The sequence below is a fragment of the Delphinus delphis genome, chromosome 12 (assembly GCF_949987515.2).
Source record: "Delphinus delphis chromosome 12, mDelDel1.2, whole genome shotgun sequence".
Taxonomy (NCBI): Eukaryota; Metazoa; Chordata; class Mammalia; order Artiodactyla; family Delphinidae; genus Delphinus; species Delphinus delphis.
This window is the reverse complement of record NC_082694.2, coordinates 3,277,498-3,301,467: the sequence shown is the minus strand read 5'-3', so window position 1 is coordinate 3,301,467 and position 23,970 is coordinate 3,277,498.

Genomic DNA, 23,970 nt, shown 5'->3' with positions numbered 1-23,970 from the left:
CCAAAAACAGCAGATTACACATCTTCTCAAGTGCGCATGGAACATTCTCCAGGATAGATCACATCTTGGGTCACAAATCAAGCCACAGTAAATTTACGAAAATTGAAATCATATCACATATCTTTTCTGACCACAATGCTATGAGATTAGAAATGAATTACAGGGAAAAAAACATAAAAAACATAAGCACATGGAGGCTAAACAATACATTACTTAATAACCAAGAGATCGCTGAAAAAATCAAAGAGGAAATCAAAAAATACCTAGAGATAAATGACAATGAAAACACGACAATCCAAAACCTATGGGATGCAGCAAAAGCAGTTCTAAGAGGGAAGTTTATAGCTATACAAGCCTACCTCAAGAAACAAGAAAAATCTCAAACAATCTAACCTTACAACTAAAGGAAGTAGAGAAAGAAGAAAAAACAAAATCCAAAGTTAGCAGAAGGAAAGAAATCATAAAGATCACAGCAGAAATAAATGAAATAGAAACAAAGAAAACAATAGCAAAGATCAATAAAACTAAAAGCTGGTTCTTTGAGTTGATAAACCATTAGCCAGACTCTTCAAGAAAAAGAGGGAGAGGACTCAAATCAATAAAATTAGAAATAAAAAAGGAGAAGTTACAACAGACACGACAGAAATACAAAGCATCCTAAGAGACTACTACAAGCAACTCTATGCCAATAAAATGGACAACGTGGAAGAAATGGACAAATTCTTAGAAAGGTATAACCTTCCAAGACTGAACCAGGAAGAAATAGAAAATATGAACAGACAATGACAAGTAATGGAATTGAAACTGAGATTAAAAATCTTCCAACAAACAGAAGTCCAGGACCAGATGGCTTCACAGGTGAATTCTATCAAACATTTAGAGAAGAGCTAACACCCATCTTTCTCAAACTCTTCCAAAAACTTGCAGAGGAAGTAACACTCCCAAACTCATTCTATGAGGCCACCATCACTCTGATACCAAAACCAGACAAAGACACTACAAAAAGAAGAAAATTACAGGTGAATATCACTGATGAATATAGATGCAGAAATACTCAACAAAATACTAGCAAACAGAATCCAACAACACATTAAAAGGATCATACACCATGATCAAGTGGGATTTATCCCAGGGATGCAAGGATTCTTCAATATACGTAAATCAATCAATGTGATACACCATATTAACAAATTGAAGAATAAAAACCATATGATCATCTCAATAGATGCAGAAACAGCTTTTGACAAAATTCAACACCCATTTGATAAAAACTCTCCAGAAAGTGGGCATAGAGGGAACCTACCTCAACATAATAAAGGCCATATACGACAAACCCACAGTAAACATCATTCTCAATGGTGAAACACTGAAAGCATTTCCTCTAAGATCAGGAAAAAGACAAGGATGTCCACTCTCACCACTATTATTCAACATAGTTTTGGAAGTTTTAGCCACGGCAATCAGAGAAGAAAAGGAAATAAAAGGAATACAAATTGGAAAAGAAGAAGTAAAACTGTCACTGTTTGCAGATGACATGTTACTATACATAGAGAATCCTAAAGATGCCACCAGAAAACTACTAGAGCTAATCAATGAATTTGGTAAAGTTGCAGGATACAAAATTAATGCACAGAAATCTCTTGCATTCCTATACACTAATGAAAAGTATGAATGAAAAATTAAGGAAACACTCCCATTTACCATTGCAACAAGAAGAATAAAATACCTAGGAATAAACCTATCTAGGGAGACAAAAGACTTGTATGCAGAAAACTATAAGACACTGATGAAAGAAATTAAAGATGATACCAACAGATGGAGAGATCTACCATGTTCTTGGATTGGAAGAATCAATATTGTGAAAATGACTATACTACCCAAAGCAATCTACAGATTCAATGCAATCCCTATCAAATTACCAATGGCGTTTTTTAGGAAACTAGAGCAAAAATTCTTAAAATTTGTATGGAGACACAAAAGACCCCAAATAGCCAAAGCAGTCTTTAGGGAAAAAAACGGAGCTGGAGGAATCAGACTCCCTGACTTCAGACTATACTACAAAGCTACAGTAATCAAGACAATATGGTACTGGCACAAAAACAGAAACATAGATCAATAGAACAGGATAGAAAGCCCAGAGATAAACCCACACACCTATGGTCAACTAATCTATCACAAAGGAGGTAAGGATATACAATGGAGAAAAGACAGTCTCATCAATAAGTGGTGTTGGGAAGACTGGACAGCTACATGTAAAAGAATGAAATTAGAACACTCCCTAACACCATACACAAAAATAAACTCCAAATGGATTAGAAACCTAAATGTAAGACCGTACACTATAAAATTCTTAGAAGAAAACATAAGAAGAACACTCTATGACATAAATCACAGCAAGATCTTTTTTGATCCGCCTAGAGTAATGGAAATAAAAACAAAAATAAACAAATGGGACCTAATGAAACTTCAAAGCTTTAGCACAGCAAAGGAAACTACAAACAAGGCGAAAATACAACCCTCAGAATCGGAGAAAATATCTGCAAACGAATCAACGGACAAAGGATTAATCTCCAAAATATGTAAACAGCTCATGCAGCTCAATATTAAAAAACAAACAACCCAATCCAAAAATGGGCAGAAAACCTAAATGACATTTCTCCAAATAAGACATACAGATGGCCAAGAGGCACATGAAAGGCTGCTCAACATCACTAATTACTAGAGAAATGCAAAGCAAAACTACAATGAGGTATCACCTCTCACCAGTCAGAATGGGCATCATCAGAAAATCTACAAACAACAAATGCTGGAGAGGGTGTGGAGAAAAGGGAACCCTCTTGCACCATTGGTGGGAATGTAAATTAATACAGCCACTGTGGAGAACAGTATGGAGGTTCCTTAAAAAACTAAAAATAGAATTGCCATATGACCCAGCAATCCCACTACTGGGCATATACCCTGAGAAAACCATAATTCAAAAAGACACATGCACCCCAGTGTTCATTGCAGGACGATTTACAATAGCTAGGTCATGGAAGCAACCTAAATGCCCATCGACAGATGAATGGATAAAGAAGATGTGGTACATATATACAATGGAATATTGGCCATAGAAAGGAACGAAATTGGGTCATCTGTAGAGACATGGGTGGATCTAGAGACTGTCATACAGAGTGAAGTAAGTCAAAGAGAAAAACAAATATTGTATATTAACGCATATATGTGGAATCTAGAAAAATGGTACAGGTGAACCGGTTTGCAGGTCAGAAATAGAGACACAGATGTAGAGAACAAACGTATGGACACCAAGTGGGGATGGGGGGTGGGGATGGTGGTGTGACGAACTGGGAGATTGGGATGGACATGTATACACTGATGTGTATAAAATTGATGACTAATAAGGACCTGCTGTATAAAAAAAATAAATAAGATTCAAAAAAAAATTAACCCAACTTGAAACTTACATTAAAAAAAGAGAAAAACAAACAAACAGAAAACAAAATGCTCTTCTCCCAGCCCAGATCTGACCTGTGTCTACAGGACTCAGCAAGGGCAGGGGCTGGGCTTTGTCTTCTCACTTTCTGTTTTGGAAACGGGTGCAGGCAGCCTGGCTCTGCACTGGGTGGTCTGGTGTGGGTGACGTGCAGGTATCCCCAGGACACCCCAGGGCTCTCTTTGCCACCTTCCCTGGCTCTTTGGTCTCCGGCACCGCAGTGCATGTGGCTCGGCCTCCTGTGATGACTCCCATGGCCCTGGGGGAGCTTCGCCCCCCTCCCATCTCTGAGAAACCCAGAGGACCCTTCCAGACTCGGGATGGTTGGAGGATGGAAGAGCAGCTGGGCAGCAGGGGTTCAGTGAGAGACTTTCACACCCAGAAGCTGGGCCGCGAGGCAGAGTGAGAAGTAAAAGTGTGAGCTGTTTCAACTCCCCAGGGAACAAGTCTAAAACTCAGGATGAGAGCCATCCCCCACCTGCCAGGGCTGCAGGGCGTCCTAACCTACACCAGTTGTGCAGACAGAACTCTTTTCCGTGCTCATTTGCAATGAAAGGACGTTGCCTGAAATGAAGTGTCAGTTTCTCTGCAGTGCTGTTCGAAGAGGAGCCTTTGAGCTGGGTTCTCAACCGTGCACGGTTTTCCGCCTTTAAGATGGCCTGTGCGTTTCTCACATTTGAGGAGCGCTGGCTGGAAGACTCAGCAGCCCGGCAGGCATGATTTCCACGGGTGTCTCAGGCCTCCAAGCCGCAGAGATGGGAAACTGCCTTTGGGGATCCCTGCCAGGCCCTCAGGGGACGGCAGCAGCCGTGCTCAGTGTCGATTTCGCTGCTGAGTGACCCGAGTACCCGGAAGAAGCAGGGAGAAAGTCAGCAGCCTTCACTTCTAAGTAAGCATGTTGTTTGCACAGACTTGGTAAATGAGGAGCTACTGGCGAGACGCTTCTTGGCAGGCACTGAGCCCTGGTGGTCCTGAATCGCAGCTGACTGGAAATTAAAGCTGTTAGTGGTGTCGGGAAGCCCAGGGGGCTGTCGAGGACCCCCGAATGCTTACAGGACTTGACAACGCTTGTAGCGTGAAGATGGACAATGAAATGTGAATTAGGGACTTGTGGCGCAGTGGTTAAGAATCCGCCTGCCAATGCAGGGAACATGGGTTCGAGCCCTGGTCCGGGGAGATCCCACATACCGCGGAGCAGCTAAGCCCGTGCGCCACAACTGCTGAGCCCACACGCCCTAGAGCCCGTGAGCCAAAACAACTGAAACCCGCGTGCTCTAGGACCCGTGTGCTGCAACTACTGAGCCCGTGAGCCACAGCTACTGGGCCTGCGCTCTACAGCCCGCGAGCCAACAACTACTGAAGTCCTCATGCCTAGAGCCCATGCTCCGCAACAAGAGAAGCCACCGCAGTGAGAAGCCCCTGCTCGCCGCAACTAGAGAAAGCCTGTGCGCAGCAGCAAAAGACCCAATGCAGCCAAAAAAAAAAAAAAAAAGTGAATTAGATGGAGATGAACATGCCATGGAGGCAGGAAGAACTCGAGCAGATGCATGTGGAAATTAATGGTCTGGAGATAATTTCTGATGCCCACACAGCACCCATACTGAGGTGAAGGCCCCAGTATCCCTTTATTTTACAGGGGAGGAGCCTCCTGAGAACATTCTGGAAAATGGGGGAAACACTTTTGGATTCTGTGCACTTGATACATGTAAGTTGCCTTCAGCTCGTGTCAGGAGTGCAATTTAATTTGTGGTACCGAAAGCTTTTCTACCAAAAAGAAAAGAAAAGTTTCAATATTCATTGGAAAAAAGTGTATTTTCTATTTCTTCTGCTTTTGCCACTCTCACCCCTGCCCTCATTCCTCATCTGCTTCTTCCCAGGAGAAGAAGGAGGAAGTGACCACACAGGGCAGGAAGGACGGTCTGCAGGACACATTTCCACAAGTCATCTCTGGTCTGGACCTTCATGCAGGGTTTTTAACAGGGAAGCTTTGCAGACTTCACAACGTAAAAGAAGCTCAGAGCCGAAGCCTGGATCCTGGCAGGCTGGGACTGGCTTTGGAAAAGCCTAATTTATCAGGGAATTCCCTGGTGGTCCAGTGGTTAGAGCTTGGCGCTCTCACTGCCAGGGGCCCGGGTTTGATCCCTGGGCGGGGAACTAAGATTCCGCAAGCCACACGGCATGGCCAAAAAAAAAAAAAAAAGCCTTATTTGTTGCAAAGGAGGAGAAGACAAGGTGAGGGAGGTACTGCTCTGACGACTGGGACAAAACGCTAAAATTAAAAAGTGACACCAAGGTCCAGATTCTGTAGAGTGCGGATTTCACAGTGGAGAACACAGCCCAGGGACCCGGAGAGGACGGCTGGCTTTGGCGTTTGAGGAGCTGGGGTCGGTTCCTGGCTGGACCCCGTGGTAGCTGAGAAGCTTCTGCAAGTCGCCACTGGCCTGGGAGCGCTTCCAGGCTCGCCTCGTGCTTTCTCTGCTCCAGACCCATTTAGCCCAGGATCCCTGTTTTAGTGGCGAGGGATTCTAAGAAACTAAACTCTGGGGACTGCAGGTGCTTGTCACTCCCAGGGCATCATTACTCCTCGTCCCTTTCCGTGGGGAGAGAGAAGTAATACATTTTTCTAAATCATGGCTGCATCCTGGTACCTTCAATTCAAATAAATCCACCACCACAGAGTCACAGTAAAGCTGGTCTACTGACACCGGGTCGTGGTGAAGGGAAGTGCAGTGTTCACCGCAGGCGCCAAGCAAGGAGTCCGGGGCAGCTAGTGCTTAAAAGGCTGGGAAAGGGGCTTCCCTGGTGGCGCAGTGGTTGGGGGTCCGCCTGCCAATGCAGGGGACACGGGTTCGAGCCCTGGTCCGGGAAGATCCCACGTGCTGCAGAGCAACTAAGCCTGTGCGCCACGACTACTGAGCCTGCTCTCTAGAGCCCGCGAGCTGCAACTACTGAGCCCATGCGCCACAACTACTGAAGCCCTCATGCCTAGAGCCCGTGCTCTGCAACAAGAGAGGCCACCGCAATGAGAAGCCCACACGCGACAACGAAGAGTAGCTCCCGCTCGCCGCAGCTAGAGAAAGCCTGCGTGCAGCAACGAAGACCCAACGCAGCCAAAATAAATAAAATTTTTAAAAAAATGGCTGGGAAAGGTTTTTAAAGACAGGGTGGGGGGGAGTTGCAGGGGTGTGTGGTCGGCTCGTGGACACTCTTCTGATTGGCTGGTGGTGAGGTCATCGGGAGTCGGCATCATCAACCTTCTGGTTCTAACCGGTCTAGGGTCTCCGTGCTTGTGAGCAGCAGTTAACTTCTCCCACCTGGAGGGGGTTTCAGTATCTGCAAAACAGCTCAAAGGACGTGGCTCAGAATAGTTTCTATAGCCCTTGAGGAGGAACTAAAAGTCCTTGACTGTGTTTAATGGCTAAAGTATTATTTTGTCTTGCTTGACTGTTTTCCTTTCTTTTTGCATTTTCTCACTTCTCTGATTAGATTTATTCTTTGGCTAAAATTTTTCTATAGAGAAAATGCAGGCAGAGGACACGGGGTGCAGGGGTCTGCTCTGGGAAGGCCCCATAGGGTCCTGCTCGGTTACAACATGGTATTTTGAGAATTATCCAGATCATTTTTGGTGAACTTTAAAAACTGGATCATTTAGGAACAGAAAAATATTTTTGTTTTTTACAATAGATACGTGGTATGGACTAGAGAATAGGGAGATCGTCTAGGTCAGCAGAGGCTCCAGCGACGTCTCCTCAGGGATCTGCGATCTTGGTGTACGTAGCTGCGGGATGTGATGCCAGTGCGATCCCAGACCTCCAAAGATTCTATCAAGGATCAGAGTGAGGAAAGGAGGGAGGGGGGGAGGAAAGGCTGAAGGAGCGCGGCAGGCCGGCTCGAGGCGGAAGTCTGATCTTCCTTCATTTTCTGGCGTGCGATGTTCCCTTCGAGACAAAGCACAGTTGCATAAACAGATCTGTGCTGGTTGTGAGACAGAGGCGGCCGGAAAACAGGAAGATCTTGCCTGAAACAGAAGAGCGCACGCCTCCAGTGGTGGGCTCCTGGAGAGCTCTTCGGGAGTAAGTGAGAGTCACACCCCGTGCAGAGGAAGGTGTGGCCAGGCTGCATGCCGGTTGCACACCAGCTGGTCAGGGGCGCTTCTCCTGGTCCTGCGCGCAAACAGTTGTGAGCAGTGGGGACACTGAAAATTCCACTCTCCACCACCACCTCCTAAGGTAAAAAATGTTTGCCTCTTTGTAAATATTTTAATGAGGTATTTAAAGCTGTTCTTTTGCCGTGACCAAAGCTGCCTGTGTCCCACCCCACTCTCTAGTAACTTTATTTTCCCCTGCTCTCTATCCAGATCCCCCTTAACCAGGCCGATGCTTCTGTTTACACACTAACGAATTCCACCGGTTCAGGGGCAGCTGAAGAGCTGGGTGCTACTGCTTCCCATTAAGCCCTTTGGTCTTGATGAAATCGTATATTTAAAAAATAAAACACAGAATCCAGGGCCAGGGAAAATTTGTTCCATGCTCCAAACTGGCCACGCTCCAGCGTGGATTGGGAAAAAAAATGAAATGAACAATGAGATACCAGTACACACTTTTTTAAAGAATGGCTAAAATTCAGAACACTGACAATAGCAGTTTCTGGTGAGGACATGAGACAGCGGGGACTCTCCCTCCTGGCAGGTGGGAGCGCAAAGAGCTGCAGCCTCGTTGGAGGACAGTCTGACAGTTCCTACGGCTAAACGAACCCTTAGCCCTTGATCCAGCGATCACACTCCTCGGTGTTTACCCTGCTGATCTGAAAACTTACGTGCACTCAAAACTTGCACACACACGTTTATAGCAGCTTTATTCGTAATTGCCCAACCTGGAGACAAGCAAGATGTTCTTCCATAGGTGATGGGTAAGCTGGTCCATCCAGACAGTGGAATAGTATTCAGAGGTTAGAAGGGAATAGACATTCAAACCACACCACGTGCACGAATCTTAAATGCGTTACGCTCAGTGAAAGAAGCCAGTCTACAGAGGCTGTGTGCCCCCATGACTCCATTTATATGACGCTCTGGCAAAGGAACAACCACAGAGATGGGAGACAGATCAGTGATTGCCGGGAGCTTGGCTGGGGGAGGAAGGTTGAACGGGGGAGTACATAGGGCTAAGAATCTCTTTTGGATGAGACTGTAGTGGTGGAGACGTGACATTCTGCATTTGCCAAAACCCATGGACTCTTTTTTTTAAAATTTATTTATTTTAGGCTGCATTGGGTCTTCATTGCTGTGCGTGGGGGCTTCTCATTGCGGTAGCTTCTCTTGCTGCAGAGCACGGGCTTCAGTAGTTGTAGCTCAAGGGCTTAGTTGCTCCACAGCATGTGGGATCTTCCCGGACCGGGGCTCGAACCCATGTCCCCTGCATTGGCAGGCGGATTCTTAACCACTGCGCCACCAGGGAAGCCCCAAAACCCATGGGCTCTTACAGCACAAAGAGTAAACCTTAATGTGTGCAGATTATAAAAATCAGTTATGAGGTCAGGGATTGCAGGATGGAATGTAGACTGACAAGAGAGTCTAACTGTGTCACAAAGTATGACACAGCCTCACTAAAGATGGTAGGGCAGTGCTGTCCTGAGTACCTCTGGGCACAAGAGGAGCCTGGAAGGCTGAAGATAAGAGACACTGTCCTTGCACACTGTACTCAGGTGATAAAGTTGTTTCTTAGAGGTGTGTGCAGTGGGAGGTCACAGGTGACCAAGGGGAAAGCCTAGGATGAACAGTGTGGAATTCTGAGAGTCCATAAGACATCAGTATAGATTCATGTTTAGCTTAACCTAGACACAGATGGACAAATGCAGAAATAACAGTGAGTAGTACACACACAGGTGAATACACACTCCCGTATTTCCAAGTTCTCTTGTGCTGAGAGGGTTTAGGAGCAATGACACCCCAGTGGCGATGAGCACAGCTGGTGCTCAGATCTTGGTTTCTAATACCGTTCTTCAATAAAAGGAACCAAGGCTCCTTGGAGAGATGGCTGAGTCTAGGGATGCGGGAGGGTCTGTACCTGGAGATGAACCTGGAGCATCTTGTAGCGCCAGAAAGTGAAGAAGAGCTGGAAGACCAAAATGATGGGCTTATGTCAAAAGGACACAGGAGCCAACTGAAAGAATGGCCAAAGCTAGAACAATCTGAGGAAGAAAACTATGTAACATTGTTTTAATCCAAAGTGTGAATAATATCCATGTGTCTGTACTTGCAAAAATACATGAATGTAAATAAATAACTGGGGGCGGGGGGAGCGCTTAGTTCAGAATTCCAGATACCGTCTGTAGCCACTCCCTTCTCAAGGAGCTGGAGTGTAACTCCCACCTCAAGTGTGGGCTGTGCTGAGTGACTCCTTCCAAAGAGGACAGTGTGGACAAAGGTGGGTTTGGGTGGGGAGAGTAACCTTACAGTGGGAAGGCCTGACCAACATGACCTCCACCAGTTGGCCAAGGTCAGTGTCATCAGTGACAACTCATTGATGACATGATGTGACACGAAGGACACGGCACCTCTGTCATCTTCCCAAATCTCATAAGCCCAGTGTAATCATGAGAAAAACACCAGAGAAACCTAGATTGAAGGACCTCCTACAGAGTACCTCAAAGTGGGAAAGGTCATTAAAAACAGGGCAAGTCTGAGAAACTGTCACTTTGCAGAGGAGCTTGGGGAAACACGCTCGACATGATGACCGGATGTGACATGGTGTCCTGGATGGGATCCTGGGACAGGAAAGGACTTTAGGGAAGAACTAAGGACATCTGAACACAGCATGGACATAGTAATAATAATGCGTCACTGTTGGTTCACTGATTGTGAAAACTATACCCCAGTAGCGTACGATGTTAACAGGGGATCGGGTGTGGGGCATACAGCAATTCTCCATGCTGGCGTCCCACTGACTTTACATCTGAAGCGATTCTAAAATGGAAAGTTTATTGCAGACGGAATGGATGAATAGAGCTAATATTCCTGCTAAAGCAGAGAACATTACTGTTCACCAGAATTCCTCAAAATGTGATCAGAAATCTAATGATTTGTTTGAAAGAGATGTTTTGATGACGGCTTTTGTAATCGAGGGCGGGTCTCTCTGCTCCAGAGGACCGCAGCTGAATCCTCAGGTGTGAGAGGGGAAGGGGGATGTGTTTGCACAAGGATGTATTCCGCTCATGAGACGATCAAGGCAAGAGGTGGAAGACAAGGCGGGTGAAGGGGCCCGGGGCAGGGGGCGCGGGGAATTGCGATGAGGCACCAGGCAGCTTCCTTGGCCCCCGAGTCTTCCACAGAAAGTCTTGGTGGGAGTGAATTTTAAAAGGTTTAATGGAACACTGGTGAAAGGGCTAAGTTTCCCGTTGGGATGAAAAAAGAAGAATGAAGGAAGTCAAAGGTTTTCAGCCCTTTTCAGCATCTACAATGACTCAAGTTCCCCAGAGACTAACAAGAATCTTCCGGAGGGGCCTGAACTAGCGAGGCCTGGAACTGAGGGTTTGGGGGTGATGGACTTAGATGTCAGGGGAGCAGGCAGGACCCCCAGATGGTGTCTGGACAGATACCGTCTTACGTTTTTGGCCCAAACTGAAAATTATCCCTTCATAGTTAGAAGTCGAGAGCTGTCTCTGAACATCGGAGGATTTATTCACCAAATCAGTGCTCTGGCACTGACACACAAACATACACAGACACACACACACACCGCCGTCAGGTGGTGTCCATTTGAAAAGCCGGTTAGGGTCATTTTGGGGATTCTTCCTCCATCCCACCTGTTTTTTTTGGGGTTTTTTTTTTTTTTTTTTTTTTTGCGGTACGCGGGCCTCTCACGGTTGTGGCCTCTCCCGTTGCGCAGCACAGGCTCCGGACGCGCAGGCTCAGCGGCCATGGCTCACGGACCCAGCCGCTCCGCGGCACGTGGGATCTTCCCGGACCGGGGCACGAACCCGTGTCCCCTGCATCGGCAGGCGGAATCTCAACCACTGCGCCACCAGGGAAGCCCCCACCTGTTTTTAATGTCCTTCTCCCCTCACTTTCCCCTTAAACTCCCATTTCCACCCTATTTTTTTCCCCTTCTTTAAGTCACAAACACCATAATTTTGATAGTTAAGTTCCAGTGCCGTCTGCCCTAAAGTAAAAACAGGGAAAAGTATCTCATAAATTAATTTCTAAGGCTTTTAGGCTCAGTGGTCTTAACTTGGTCTGGGACGTGTTTGGGGTGGGCTGCTGGTATTAAAGTTACACATTAGTGCATAGGTTCTCCACGTGAGGTCCTGGGCCAGCACGGTCGACATCACCTGGAAACTCGTCAGAAATGCACCATCTCGGGCCTCACCCAGACCTGCTGACTCCGCTCTCGGGGTGCAGAGGGGCAGGAATCTGAGTCTGAGCAAGCCCTCCAGTGATTCTGACCCCCCTCGAGTTTGAGAAGTGCTGACTTAGGAACCCCGACTTCTCCCCACAAGGCCAGGTTGTGCGGTAGGGCCCCTGCACTGGGCGGGGGGCACTTTAGCGTCACCTGGGAACTTAACCCACTGCCAGGGCCTCCCCCCTCAGGTTCTGATTCGAACGTTAGTTTTTTAAAGCTCTGCATGGTTTTGCTGAGCTGAGCACAGCGCTGAGAAGCTGGCCTCACCCCCCTTCCGGGCCCTGCTCAGACCTGAGCCACCGCGAGCCAGCATCTGAATCCTGGGCAGGACTCTCAGCGCCTCAGAGTTTCTGTCTCGGGGGGTCCGGGGTGCGGTCAAAACTGTGCATTCCCAAGTTCCCGGATGCTAGTGCAGCTGGTCGGGGACCACACTCGGAGAACCGCCGGACCCGGGTTCAGACCTGAGCGTGACTCTCGCCCCCCCTCCATCCTTGCCGACCCCCCATGTAGACACAGCAGGACCTCGACCATCAAGCTGGATTGGCCTTGAGACGTGGCTGGCTCCCTCCCCATCCCAGCACCACCCCTCCTCCCCCGCCTGCATCCCACAGAGCACACGTGGTGCGGTTGGTGAATAATTGGTCCCCAGCGCGTCCTTGTCCTGAGCTCTGGATCCTGTGAATGTTCTCTTATCTGGCAAGAGACTTTGCAGTGTGATTAAGTCAGGGATCTTGAGATGGGAGATTGTCCTGGATCCCTGGGGTGGGCCCGGTGTGATTTCAAGGGTCCTTATAAGAGAGACTCAGAGGGAGGTTTGACACAGAAGAGCATAGATGCTATGTTGCTGGATTGGGTGATGGAAACCTGAGCCGGGAGCCAATGAGTTCAAGGAACGCAGCTGAAGATGCTGTGAAAGGCCAGGAAACGGGTCCTCCCCTGAGCCTCTGGAGGGAGCGCGGCCCTGCCCACACTTTGATTTGAACCAGTGAAATGAATTGCAGACTTCTGGCCTGCAGAACTGTAAAAGAATAAGTGTGTGTTGAATTAAGCCACCAGGTTTGCAGTAATTTGTTACAGCAGCACGAGGACACACACACACACACACACACACACACACACACACACACACACACACAGAGCAATGAGAGGATCAGAGATCACGGGTAGAGTTTTCCTATAACCCCCTTTCTCTCCACAGCCCTGGGAGTAAGCAGGCATGTGTTAGGAGGGTTCCCACTTTACAGATGAGCAAGGTTTTGGCCGCTCTCCCATTACGAGTAGGCAGGCGATCCAGCACTCAGACTTGGTCTCTGGGGACCTGTCTGTTTTAGCAATTGAGGTGTTCATGCATTTTCCTCTCAGGACAAAGTTGATACACTACTTTATACTGAAGGGTTAGGAATTTAATAATGTGTCCTTTCCAGGAGTACCTAAATTTTAAAAAACAGCCAAACCCTCCCCACCTCCATCTTATTTCTAGGTGTCTCTTTGGATGTGCCCTTAAATGTCGGTTTCCCTATAGGTTCCATCCTAGGCACTCACCTTTCCACTTTGGCCCATTTTCCTGGGTGAATCTCTCCACTTCTGTGGAATCAGAGACGCCCATACACTGACAGCTCCCAAACCATCTGCAGCCCGGCCTCTCACGTGAGCTCCAGACCTGTCGTGGATATGTTCAGTTGCCCGCTGGCACTCCCGCGGGGCGTGTCATGGGTCTTTCAAATTCAACAGATCTGCCAGGTTGCTGAGTCAGAAATGCAGAGACCCTAGTGCCCCTCTCGCCATCCCATCCTCCACAACCCATCACCCAGTCCTGTCCATTCTCCACCCCGAATGTCTTCTGAATTCTGCACACAGCTCTCTGCCCCTTCCAACACCACCTTCGTCCACCTCCATCATCTCTCACCTGGAACAGCTCAGGGCCTCCCGCCCGGCCTCCTGTGTCCTCGCCAGGTGATTCAAAACACGAAAGCCGCAGTGACTCTTAAAATTTACTTTCTATTTCTTTATCCCTTTGTACAGCAACGGATAAGTTGTGATGTGCACAACCAACTCAAAAACTGTGCAAACTGACATCTTTGCATGTGACAATAACTTCAAAGACTTATGGGAAGAGCATCTCTAACAGGCAGCGTCCACTTCCCAGCATGAGTCTGTGGTGTTTATTTTCATCCCGTAAAAAGTGTTCTTGTTAAGGTGGTTGTTGTGGGGTTTTTGGGGTGTGTGTGTGTGTGTGTAGTGGAGTTTTCACTGTGGCAGGCACTACAGTTCCTACACTAAGTCCCCGTAGTAACAAGAGTCGGGCTGAAGCCCACCCCTACCCCTGACCCTCACCACGTTTGGGCTTTGCCCGCAGCAGTGAAAGTCACCGTGTGTTTTGGTTCACACCCCAGCTGGGGTTTTGACGACGTGCATCCTGCCACCCAGTGTTTATTTATCGATTATATTCCTGTCCCCATTTTCCTCCCCTTGAGTCTCTGCTTTGGTTGTTTTTGTGGTTTTTTGTCTCTTGGCTCCAGATACTACCTTGTTGACAAGGTCTGAGTTTGGCTGGATTTATTTATCCACCGATCTTCATCACAGGTCCTCTGCGTCTGTCTTCCCTGAGCTGGTCCTGGACAAGAGTATGTGGGGCCACCCTACGCACGCATCCAAGCTGTCCTCCGCCCATGACACCCTTGCTTCTCGACCCTCCAGATACAGAATCAGCTCCCCAGTCCAGCCTGGGTAGGTTCAGCCCTCCCAGTGCAGCTCCTAACCGGGCCTGGGCAAGGTCCTTTCTGGGCAACCTTCCCCAGCCCCTGGCAGCCGAGGTGAGCTAGTCTCCAGCCGGTTATTCCAAGATCTGATCTCACCTTCGACAACCAGTGGTCTTAAAGGGGGATGACCTACAGTGACGGAGGCTGTGGTCCTCCAGCTACCCTGTCATGTGGGAGAGGAAGGGTCAGTGGGCAAGAAGCCTCGGGAAACGACCTCGGTGGGTGTTTCAACACCGGGAGGGGAAGGGTCATGGGGGGACCGCTGTTCCCTGGACCTTCTCCATCTTCTCCATCTTCTCCTGCATTTTTGCCTCTTTCGTCCTGATAGCGGATTCACAGGACAGTCAGACCCACAGCGTTTACCAGAACACAAGCAACTTCTGGGAATGAGCCTGGTCCCTCTGCCAGTACATTTGAGAGCTTGAGAGAGTCCTGGAAAGTGGCTGTTTTGCGTTCGAAAGATTCTGCCATTCTTGTTTGATCTGGCGTTGATTCTGTCAATGAACAAACTTTAAATTCTCCTCTCCCTACAGGCAGGGAGATGGGTTATCTAAAGCATGGCTGGCATGATTGTACTCATTGATGTTTAAATAATCTCCCAACTCTTTGAACATTAAATGCGCTTGGAGGAGGTGAAAGGCATTGTCTTGTCGGTAGTATAATTGGACCTACAGGTCAGATCATGAACAACTGAATCTTCTTTATCAAGCTTCTCACAGGTTTGCCATCATCAGGAATTTTGATGAAGAAACAGAAGCTGACCGAGAAAAAAAATAAGTGCATCTAAGCTTTGTCAAAATAGTTTCACTTGCACCCATAGTCAGTGGTACTTAATTGAAGTCCTTTTCACCAACATGTGTGACAATTAATCTTGGACCAACTAAATATTCAGTTAATCATGTATTAGACTTCCACGGCGTCGAAGCAGATTCTTTTAGACAGAGATGCTGTTAAATTCCACCAAAGGTATTTATTTGAAGTCTCCCTCCAACACCAGAGGCAGGCATGTCCCCCACCCTTAAGGATCTTCGAAACTGTGAGCTTGAAAAATTGTACCGATATATTCTTTGAGCCGCTTGGGATTGTGAGGAAATTTTAACCTCTGGAATTTTATTTCCTTGCAGAGTATCTGAATGCTTCTGGCCCTTTTTCGTGCTGTGCAAAATATGACTTGATCAACTATTATAAGAAACCACAGTGCTTGGTATAATCACCATGGGCTGCGTATACATGGGGCCTTAGAGGAGTTGCAACTGCTAATTACATCCAAGTCCAATCTTGACAACCCGGGGCTGGGTGTACGCGAGGGGCAGGAGGACAGATGCTAGAAAGACGCCCCCCTCCCATGGGCACAAAGTGCTTTAATGTTAAACCACACGAATGCCCCAGCATTCAGGTGAGAGCCTCGTTGCTGCTGCTTCTTTCTTTTTCTTTTTTTAACATCTTTATTGGAGTGTAATTGCTTTACAATGGTGTGTTAGTTTCTGCTGTCTAACAAAGTGAGTCAGCTCTATGTATACATATGTCCCCATATCCCCTCCGTCTCGCGTCTCCCTCCCACCCTCCCTATGCCACCCCTCTGGTGGTCACAGAGCACCGAACTTGTTGCTTCTTGTTAATGCTATGGGCTCCCTTCCCTGCCCGGCAGCTTCCAGCACTGCCTGCGAGTCGGGGCATCCGCACCCCGTCCGCTGCCAGCCTGGTGGGAGTAAGAGGGAAGTGCACAGCCGTTTTGGCGCAAGTGCAATGACATGAACCCTAACAGAGAACTCTCTGTGGGACAGGGACTGTCACTTTCACACCATTTCAGGGTCCGTGTTGAGTCAGGAGCCGCCTGTCTCTGGAAATTTCTGTGTATCAGGCGACTTTGGGTCTAAAGTGACAAAGTCCTACTGAGCTCACTAAAGCCAGGACTTGGATTCGTTGGGAAGATTGCGGCGCGTCACAGAGGCCTGGGAAGGTGGTGGACCCGGCGGAGCTCTGGGTGCCCGTGTCTCATCGCCGTGCTCCCTCCACGGCTGTGGACACGCTCTGCACGTGGCGAACACGGGCCCAGCTGTTGCTCCCCATATCCCCCAGCAGAGCCTGGGCCACACTGAGCCGTGCTGCCCCTGACACACGTCCAAGTGTCCCAGGGAAGAGACTGGAATCCACCGTCCACTCCTGGCGTCACCAACCGACACCTGGAGAGCAGGTCACCTCAGAGGAGGCACACGTGTTTGGAGCGGGGCAGGGAGTTGGTAGAGGCAGGTAGAAAGAGAAGCGTCAGTGTCAGACAGGGCAGCGCTTCCCTGCACGTGGCGAGATGAGGTTTCGTCCTGGTCTGGGCTGCAGAGCCAGTTCTGGTTGGTCCAGGCTTTCTGCGGTCTTTTATCCAATATGCCACTGACATGGTCATCATTTCATCAGTTGAAAACCAAAAACAGCAAGGAATATTCCAACCCACATATATATAAATCTCACAAATGAAAAGGAACACAGTCCTGATACACAAAACAACACGGACAAGTTAAAAACACGATGCTTTGTGAAGGGAGCCCGATGCCGTGTGTACTGCAGGCTTCCATTCGCGTGGATTTTAGAAAAGTCAGATGCACGTGTTTTGTGGTGGAAAGCAGGTCAGTGGTGGCCAGAGGGCAGGGGAGGGGGAGGCTTGGGGCGGCGCGGGGACCCCACTGGGTGAGGGGAACATGCTTTACTGGGACTGCGTGCTGCCTACACAGCTGTATACTTTCCTCAGAACTCTTTGAACTGCGCACTTGAACTATGGGCTGGTGCTTCTTCCTCAGCTGCACCCCTGTGCAGTCAGGAGGGAATGTAGGTGTTATTAGCCTCCGTTTTTAGGCTTGGGGTAGCTGGGGAAAGTTATATGTAAGTAACTCAGCAGATATTTGTCTCTGTCTGAGTTCACTTAGGATGAGATCATCTCTAGGTCCACGCGTGTTGCTGCAGCAGACACAAACTATAGGCTATGAAATAGATAAACAACAAGGACCCACTGCAGAGCACAGGGAACTCTACTCAAAATCCTGTAATAAACCATAATGAAAAAGAATATGAAAAAGAATATATATATGTATGTGTGTATAACTGAATCACTTTGCTGTACACCAGAAACTAACACCACGTGGTAAATCAAGTGTACTTCAATACAAAAATTAAAATAAAGGTAACTCAGAGGTTGCATGATAGAGAGCGGGGCTCCGATAAATTCCTTACTTCACTGACTGGTGCCCTGGGGCTACCAGATGGAGGGAAGGTCACTGCGCTCACCCACCATGGTCTGGGATGGGGGTGGGTGTCGTCGTATGGCCACGCCTTGTGACCGCTGTCACCCCTGCCGGGTCAGAGCTCCCCTGCTCCCAGGACCTTTCAAGTAGAGACAAGACTAGTGGAAAAGGGCCACTGGGGCCCCCCTCTGCGACAAAACCCTCCCCCGGAGTCCTGGAGCTGCTCCAGCGCCCAGGGCCACCCCGCCCCTTTCCTGCACCCGCAGGCAGTCCTCCATGGATGAGGTCCTGAGGAGGCTGTAAACAGTGACTCAGGGGTACACATCCCGAGCTGGAGGCTCTGACCGACGCAACACGAAAAATGACTTAAAACTACCTCCCTCCCCGTGTAACACACACACGCACGTGCACGCACGCACACACACACATGTGCGCGCACACACGCGGGAGAAAAAATAGAGCAAAGACTAAATGTCGCAAAGGAAATACCTAAAGGATTTGAAACTAGCATGCCAAGATGATCTAAACAAGCATTATACCCCTCGAAGATAAAAGGAAACTTCCTGCATAAATATCTCAGGTGAGACGAGATTCTTGAGCAGAATCTGAAGACGAAGAGACAGGTCTTTGGCAGAAGAGAATGACCTCACCTCTGACCCACGAGTTTGAAATGATGAACTGTATGTGAAGGTGTTTATAAACCATCAGTCACTTATATAAAGGTGTATCATTCTTGTTTCTAATGATAGGAATCGTGACTGTTTGGGGCCCTTAAAATGCCAGTTCTGAGACAGCTTTCAAACAGCCCAGAATCGGACTTCACACTTCCCCACGGACGGCACCCAGCACGGCCTCTTGTCTCTGGGCCACCTGAGGATGCCAACAGACCAGAGGAACGGAAGTGCGCCGGGCTGAATCGGCAAACTGCTGACTGCCAAGTCACAACCTCTGACGCCCCAGGTTCCTAATCTGTAAAATGTGGGGGCGGGGGGGGCGCTCCTGCCCGCCTTGCGGGACCTGGGCAGGACTCGGAAATCTGAAAGCACCATTTAGTTGTAGGCTTTGCCTCCCTGGGCCACCCTTTGTACCTAACAGGTGCCTCCGTCCTTGGAGTGGACAGAATGCGGGCCAGTGATGGTACCGTTGCAGCTCTCCGTCTCCGTGAAGGGAGGATCTTTCACTGTTATTACCCCCTCACACATATTTGTACTTGAGTGGAGAGTCTTGGAAGTACACTGCCCTAGCAGAAGGAGTGAATCTTGGGTGCTCTCGTCGGGGCTGGAGGGAGCTAGTTTGAATCACACTTTCACTCTACCCATACCGCTGTCTTAAAATTCTGCACTCAGTAATTCACAACCTCAATGCATAATGAAACGCAACACCACCAGAAACAAAAGGCGATTACAACAGGCCCAGCGATCTGGGGGAGCTCCGTGGACCAAGTGGGTGCTGATGCTTTAATCGGGCAGCCCCGAAGAGACCCCAGCCGGGCTCCGTCACTGACGACCCATGACTGCAGGAACGAGGCCGCGGCAAGACCCCATCCCACCTCTTTGGGATTCACGGTATCTGTCAAAGCTGAAAGGACGACTTTGAGTCAATCATTAAGGAAGAATCACGGTGGTGCTTGTGGCCCTGTCGGTACTGTGGCCCCATCTGTGCCAGGCGACGGCAGGCCTCATCGGTTCCTGGCCACCCAGCGTGGAGCCAGGACCTGGCTCTGACAGCAGCCCTCTGGCCTTGGCCTTGGCGCCCGAGGCTGGGACCCCTCACGCCTGGAGCAGCACAGCCCCAACTATTACACCATCCTTTGCGTCCGGGTGGTGGAGCCGCTGCTCTGGGTTTTATGCTGAGAATCCGCGTGCTCCCTGCCCCACAGGGCAAAGGACTTCAGGCAGAGTTCACAGGGGCTTGTTCTGCTGCGGGCAGCTACGCTGCCTTCAACCGCGGCAGTCCACGCTGAGTCTCTGGGGTCTCCTCAGCTTTCAGGATAGTTTTGGTTAAAATGCTGGAAATTTTAAGGTGTGGAGAGACTGGAAACTGGCCCCATTGAACATGCGGGTCTGTTTTAGTAGCATCATCTCTTTTCACCAGACGCCCCTTAGGGATCCGAAGACCATTGCTTCGAGACATTGGCTGTCTGTACACCCTGGGCTAGGGATCTGTGCTCACCTGCACCGAGGACAACGTCTGCCTGCAGGACACCATCACCAAGGGCCATGTCTGCCTTCAGGGTCACATCCCTAAGACCTCGTTTGTCTGTGGGTCCCTGGCTCCTCCCAGAGCCCTGCTCACCGAGCCTTCCATGAGCAGAGCTATGCATAATAAGGACTTTGTGCCTCTCGTTATTTTTTTAGGTGGAACGGAAACTCCTGCTTTCCCTGTCTTTGGCTTCAGTTAGTTATTTGAAATGGCAGAAGTTATTAAAATTCCAACGTGGGACTTTGCTTAATAAACAGGAGAGGAGTTTTGAGAACCCACCGCTGAGCGTGAAGATTAACCCTGCAGTTGCCAGTCCTGCAATGTCAGCAGTTTCTACGCTGGCCTTCGGGGAGGGTCTCTACTCAGGGGTCCTTCCTTATTACTATTCTTGGGCTGCTGTGAGTTTTCGTTAGCTAAAACATGCGCTTTTCTAGTATCAAACTTAAAGACGTATGAAACGATCTCATTTGTACAAGGTCTGTGTAACTACAGATTCACTTTTAGATGGCAACATTTATTCATGCAGTATTTATTGGGTGTCAGTTTTATGGGGTCGTAAAAAAGGGAACAAACAATTTGAGGAGCTCAAAGAAAAATAAGGTAGAATGGGGAAACCTTCATGGGGAACATAGGCTTGGAGGAATTCAGAGGAAACTATGCTCCTGGCCCAAAGGGGGAAGCAAGAAAGACTTCCTGGAGTAGGCAGCATCTAAGCTTGACCTTGAAAGGTGGCCGAGTGTAGTGGATTAAAGACAGCCACACAACCTTTGACGTCCCCCCCACTGAGAAATGGGACCTTTGGCGTCGCCCTGAAGGCCCCCTGGATGGTGGGCTCTGTGACTGCTTCCATCAAGCGAATATGGTGGCATTCACTCAGGTCAGCTTCCAGGCCAAGACCTTAAGGTGCTGGCAGCTTCGTCTTCTTGTCTGTTGGAACAGCTGATCTTGGGATACTCTTCTGGGAGCCCTGAGCCTCCCTGCAGGACCTACCCCGGGCCCCTCCTGCCAGACAGGCCACATGTAGGCGTGTCAGTGGACAACCTCGGCGGAGTGGAAGCCGAGGGCAGCAGGACGCAGAGCCCCGAGCTTCCCTCAAGATCAAGTGGGTCACAGTTCCAGGGAGTGTGGCCCAGGAACCTGCCTGAACAAGCGCCTTGGGATTTTGAGACCGAGTGTGAGAAACGGTGGAATAAGGAATAAGGACTAGACCAGCATTAGTAGAGGGAGAAAGGGAATGGCGAATTTAAGTAAATAGGAAGAAAAGGACTTTTCATGGTGCCTCATTTTATAAGTAAATACAGGTGAACAAGTAAACAAATGGAAAGAAAGCTGGACGTGGGGACCCGCACAGCATCTCCAGCCGCGCACCTGAGCCTGGCAGCCCCCGGGAAGGCACGGGGCTGCTCCTGCTACTGACCCCTGTTTTCCTGTGAATAAACATGGGGGGTTTCATCACACCTCGAACCTCTCACCGAAGTGGCAGTAATGGCCCTGGGCCCCATCACAGTCACCTTTCTCCCACGCCTTCCCTGCAAGTGAACCCTCCCATGTTTGTGCAGGAGAGAGAGAGACAGAGAAACCCCAGTGAGTAGGACCCAAGCAACCAGAGACCTGGCATGGTTGGAAGCGGACAAAAGACTGGGACAGGCGGACACGATGCTCTGTGTGCCTTTTCCGCGGCAATAAATGTTACTGACAATGTGTAAGGCACACGAACACGGGAGCCAAAGACGTTTCACTCTGGAAGATTGTCTACAGGGATGTCCGCTGAGCATTTGAGAAACAGATATTGATACTGAATTAACTTGGATTCAATTGGTAGTCATGAATCTGACCCCTTTAATCCTTCTTTTTATCGTTAGTATCTTCCTACCGGTAATCGAAAGTCTTTGTATTTTGAGTTTTGTTCGTTTTAAGGAAATGAAAATAAAATACCAGTGAAGTGTTTTTAAAAGAGGATTGCCTCAAACTAAACTTATATGTGGGGTGAGGGGCGACTGGAAGGGACACAGGGGCTCCCGGAGGGCTGGTAACGTGGTCTCTCCATCATTATGTTGTATATTTGATCTCCGCACTTTTCTATATTATGTTACATTTCAATAAAAACTTGACACAAAGGGACTGTCTCTATTAATGGCAGAGATGGTGAATTCAGCCATTATTTAGGGTGTGTAATGTTCCCCTTCCCCGGGAACTGTGGAATCTCCTGGAAACCATTCTTGTTTTGTAAAGAGTGTAAACAGACAAGTGGACACCAAAGCCTTATGTGATTACCAGATCGGTCCTTTACCTCAGATGGTCACCGGTTTTGTCTCCTTGGCTGGAGGTGTAAGCTTAGCTCAGGAAGAAGAGGCATCGTCGGTCTCCACTTCCGGCAACGTCACCACTGCCCTGCTGGGGCCCAGGCTGCTTCTGCCCGGCCCCAAGGACGTCATTCGAGCAGTTCCGGGGATGCTGCTGAATGACGTCACCTCCACCCCTCCCTGTGGAGAGGAAGCAGGGCCTAGTTCTCAGGATGTGTTCTTCTCACCTTACTGACAATTCTTGTAAAATAATTTTCTGTGGGATCCTTGATTTTTCTAACCAATTCTACATTAAAACAGCAACTGAGGGTTTTTTTTAAAATATAGGCTAATAAAAAATGAGGATTCAATATTTACTTTGCCTTCAAATCCTACAACTGCATGAGCTGATTAAAGCAGACTTTTTTCCCCCTCTTGGAGTCTTGGAATTAACAAAAAATAAAATTGCCACGTTCCTTTTAACTGTCAGTGGGAGGGTGTGAAACGAAGGCCTGTTTCCACCAGAGGGAAAAAGAAAACTCAAGGAGATGGGCTGCTGTCCTTACGGGCAACACTACTGGGTTCAGATCAGACCCTGGTTAAGAGGAGAATTTCAGTGTTACAGGAGAAGCAAATGCTGTTGGAGATTGGACTCCGCCGGGAGACCCCCGCAAGATAAGGGAGAGATTACGGTTAATATCTTCCACGCCTGTTCGAAGCCAGTCCTTTGCTTGGGTCTCCCTCCTCCCTATAAACGTTCTTGTCCTTGGGCAGAGGGACAGGTACTGCTTTGCTTCTTCTCATCCTATCTCAGCTCCCCGGGGTTTATAAGCACTTCCCCGCCAGCACTGCAAGTATGAGGTTACCTTCCGGGTTCTCTCTGGCGCCTCTTGAAGCCCGTGCGCCCAAGGCTTGGGGTTCTCCCAGAGCCCCTCTCGCCTTCCCTTTGGTCCTTTCGTCTTTGCTGGCTCAGCGTAAACGCGCTTCTTTCTGCAGAGCGCCAGCCGCATCACGCGGAGAGCTGGGTCAGGGTGCAAAGGTTTAAAAAGGGAAGCGGCCGCGCTGCAGACAGGCCTAGAGAGGTTAGTTCTCAGCAGCCGCCCTGCCTGCGAGGAGTCCTCGTGTGCGAACAGGCCTGCGGCCCGGGAAGGCACTCTCGGTTCTCGCGGGGCCTCACGGCGGTACCGCTTCAGTGTGCGTGGAGCCGGGGCGCACGAGGGCGAAATACGTCCTGAGAATACCAAATGGGCTCACCGGCTGCTGGTTACTAAAAGCCTCGTCTGGGCTTCTCTGGTGGCGCAGTGGCTGAGAGTCCGCCTGCCGATGCAGGGGACACGGGTTCGTGCCCCAGTCCGGGAAGATCCCACATGCCACGGAGCGGCTGGGCCCGTGAGCCATGGCCGCTGAGCCTGCGCGTCCGGAGCCTGTGCTCCGCAACGGGAGAGGCCGCAGCAGTGAGAGGCCCGTGTACCACAAAAAAATAAAAATAACAATAAAAGCCTCGTCTATCGGGGTCGTCTGGAGTGAGATATTCTCCTGGAACGCAGCTCTGAACCCAGAGTGTGGAGACGTTCAAACCAGCACGAAGCACAGAACTGCCAAAGGCAT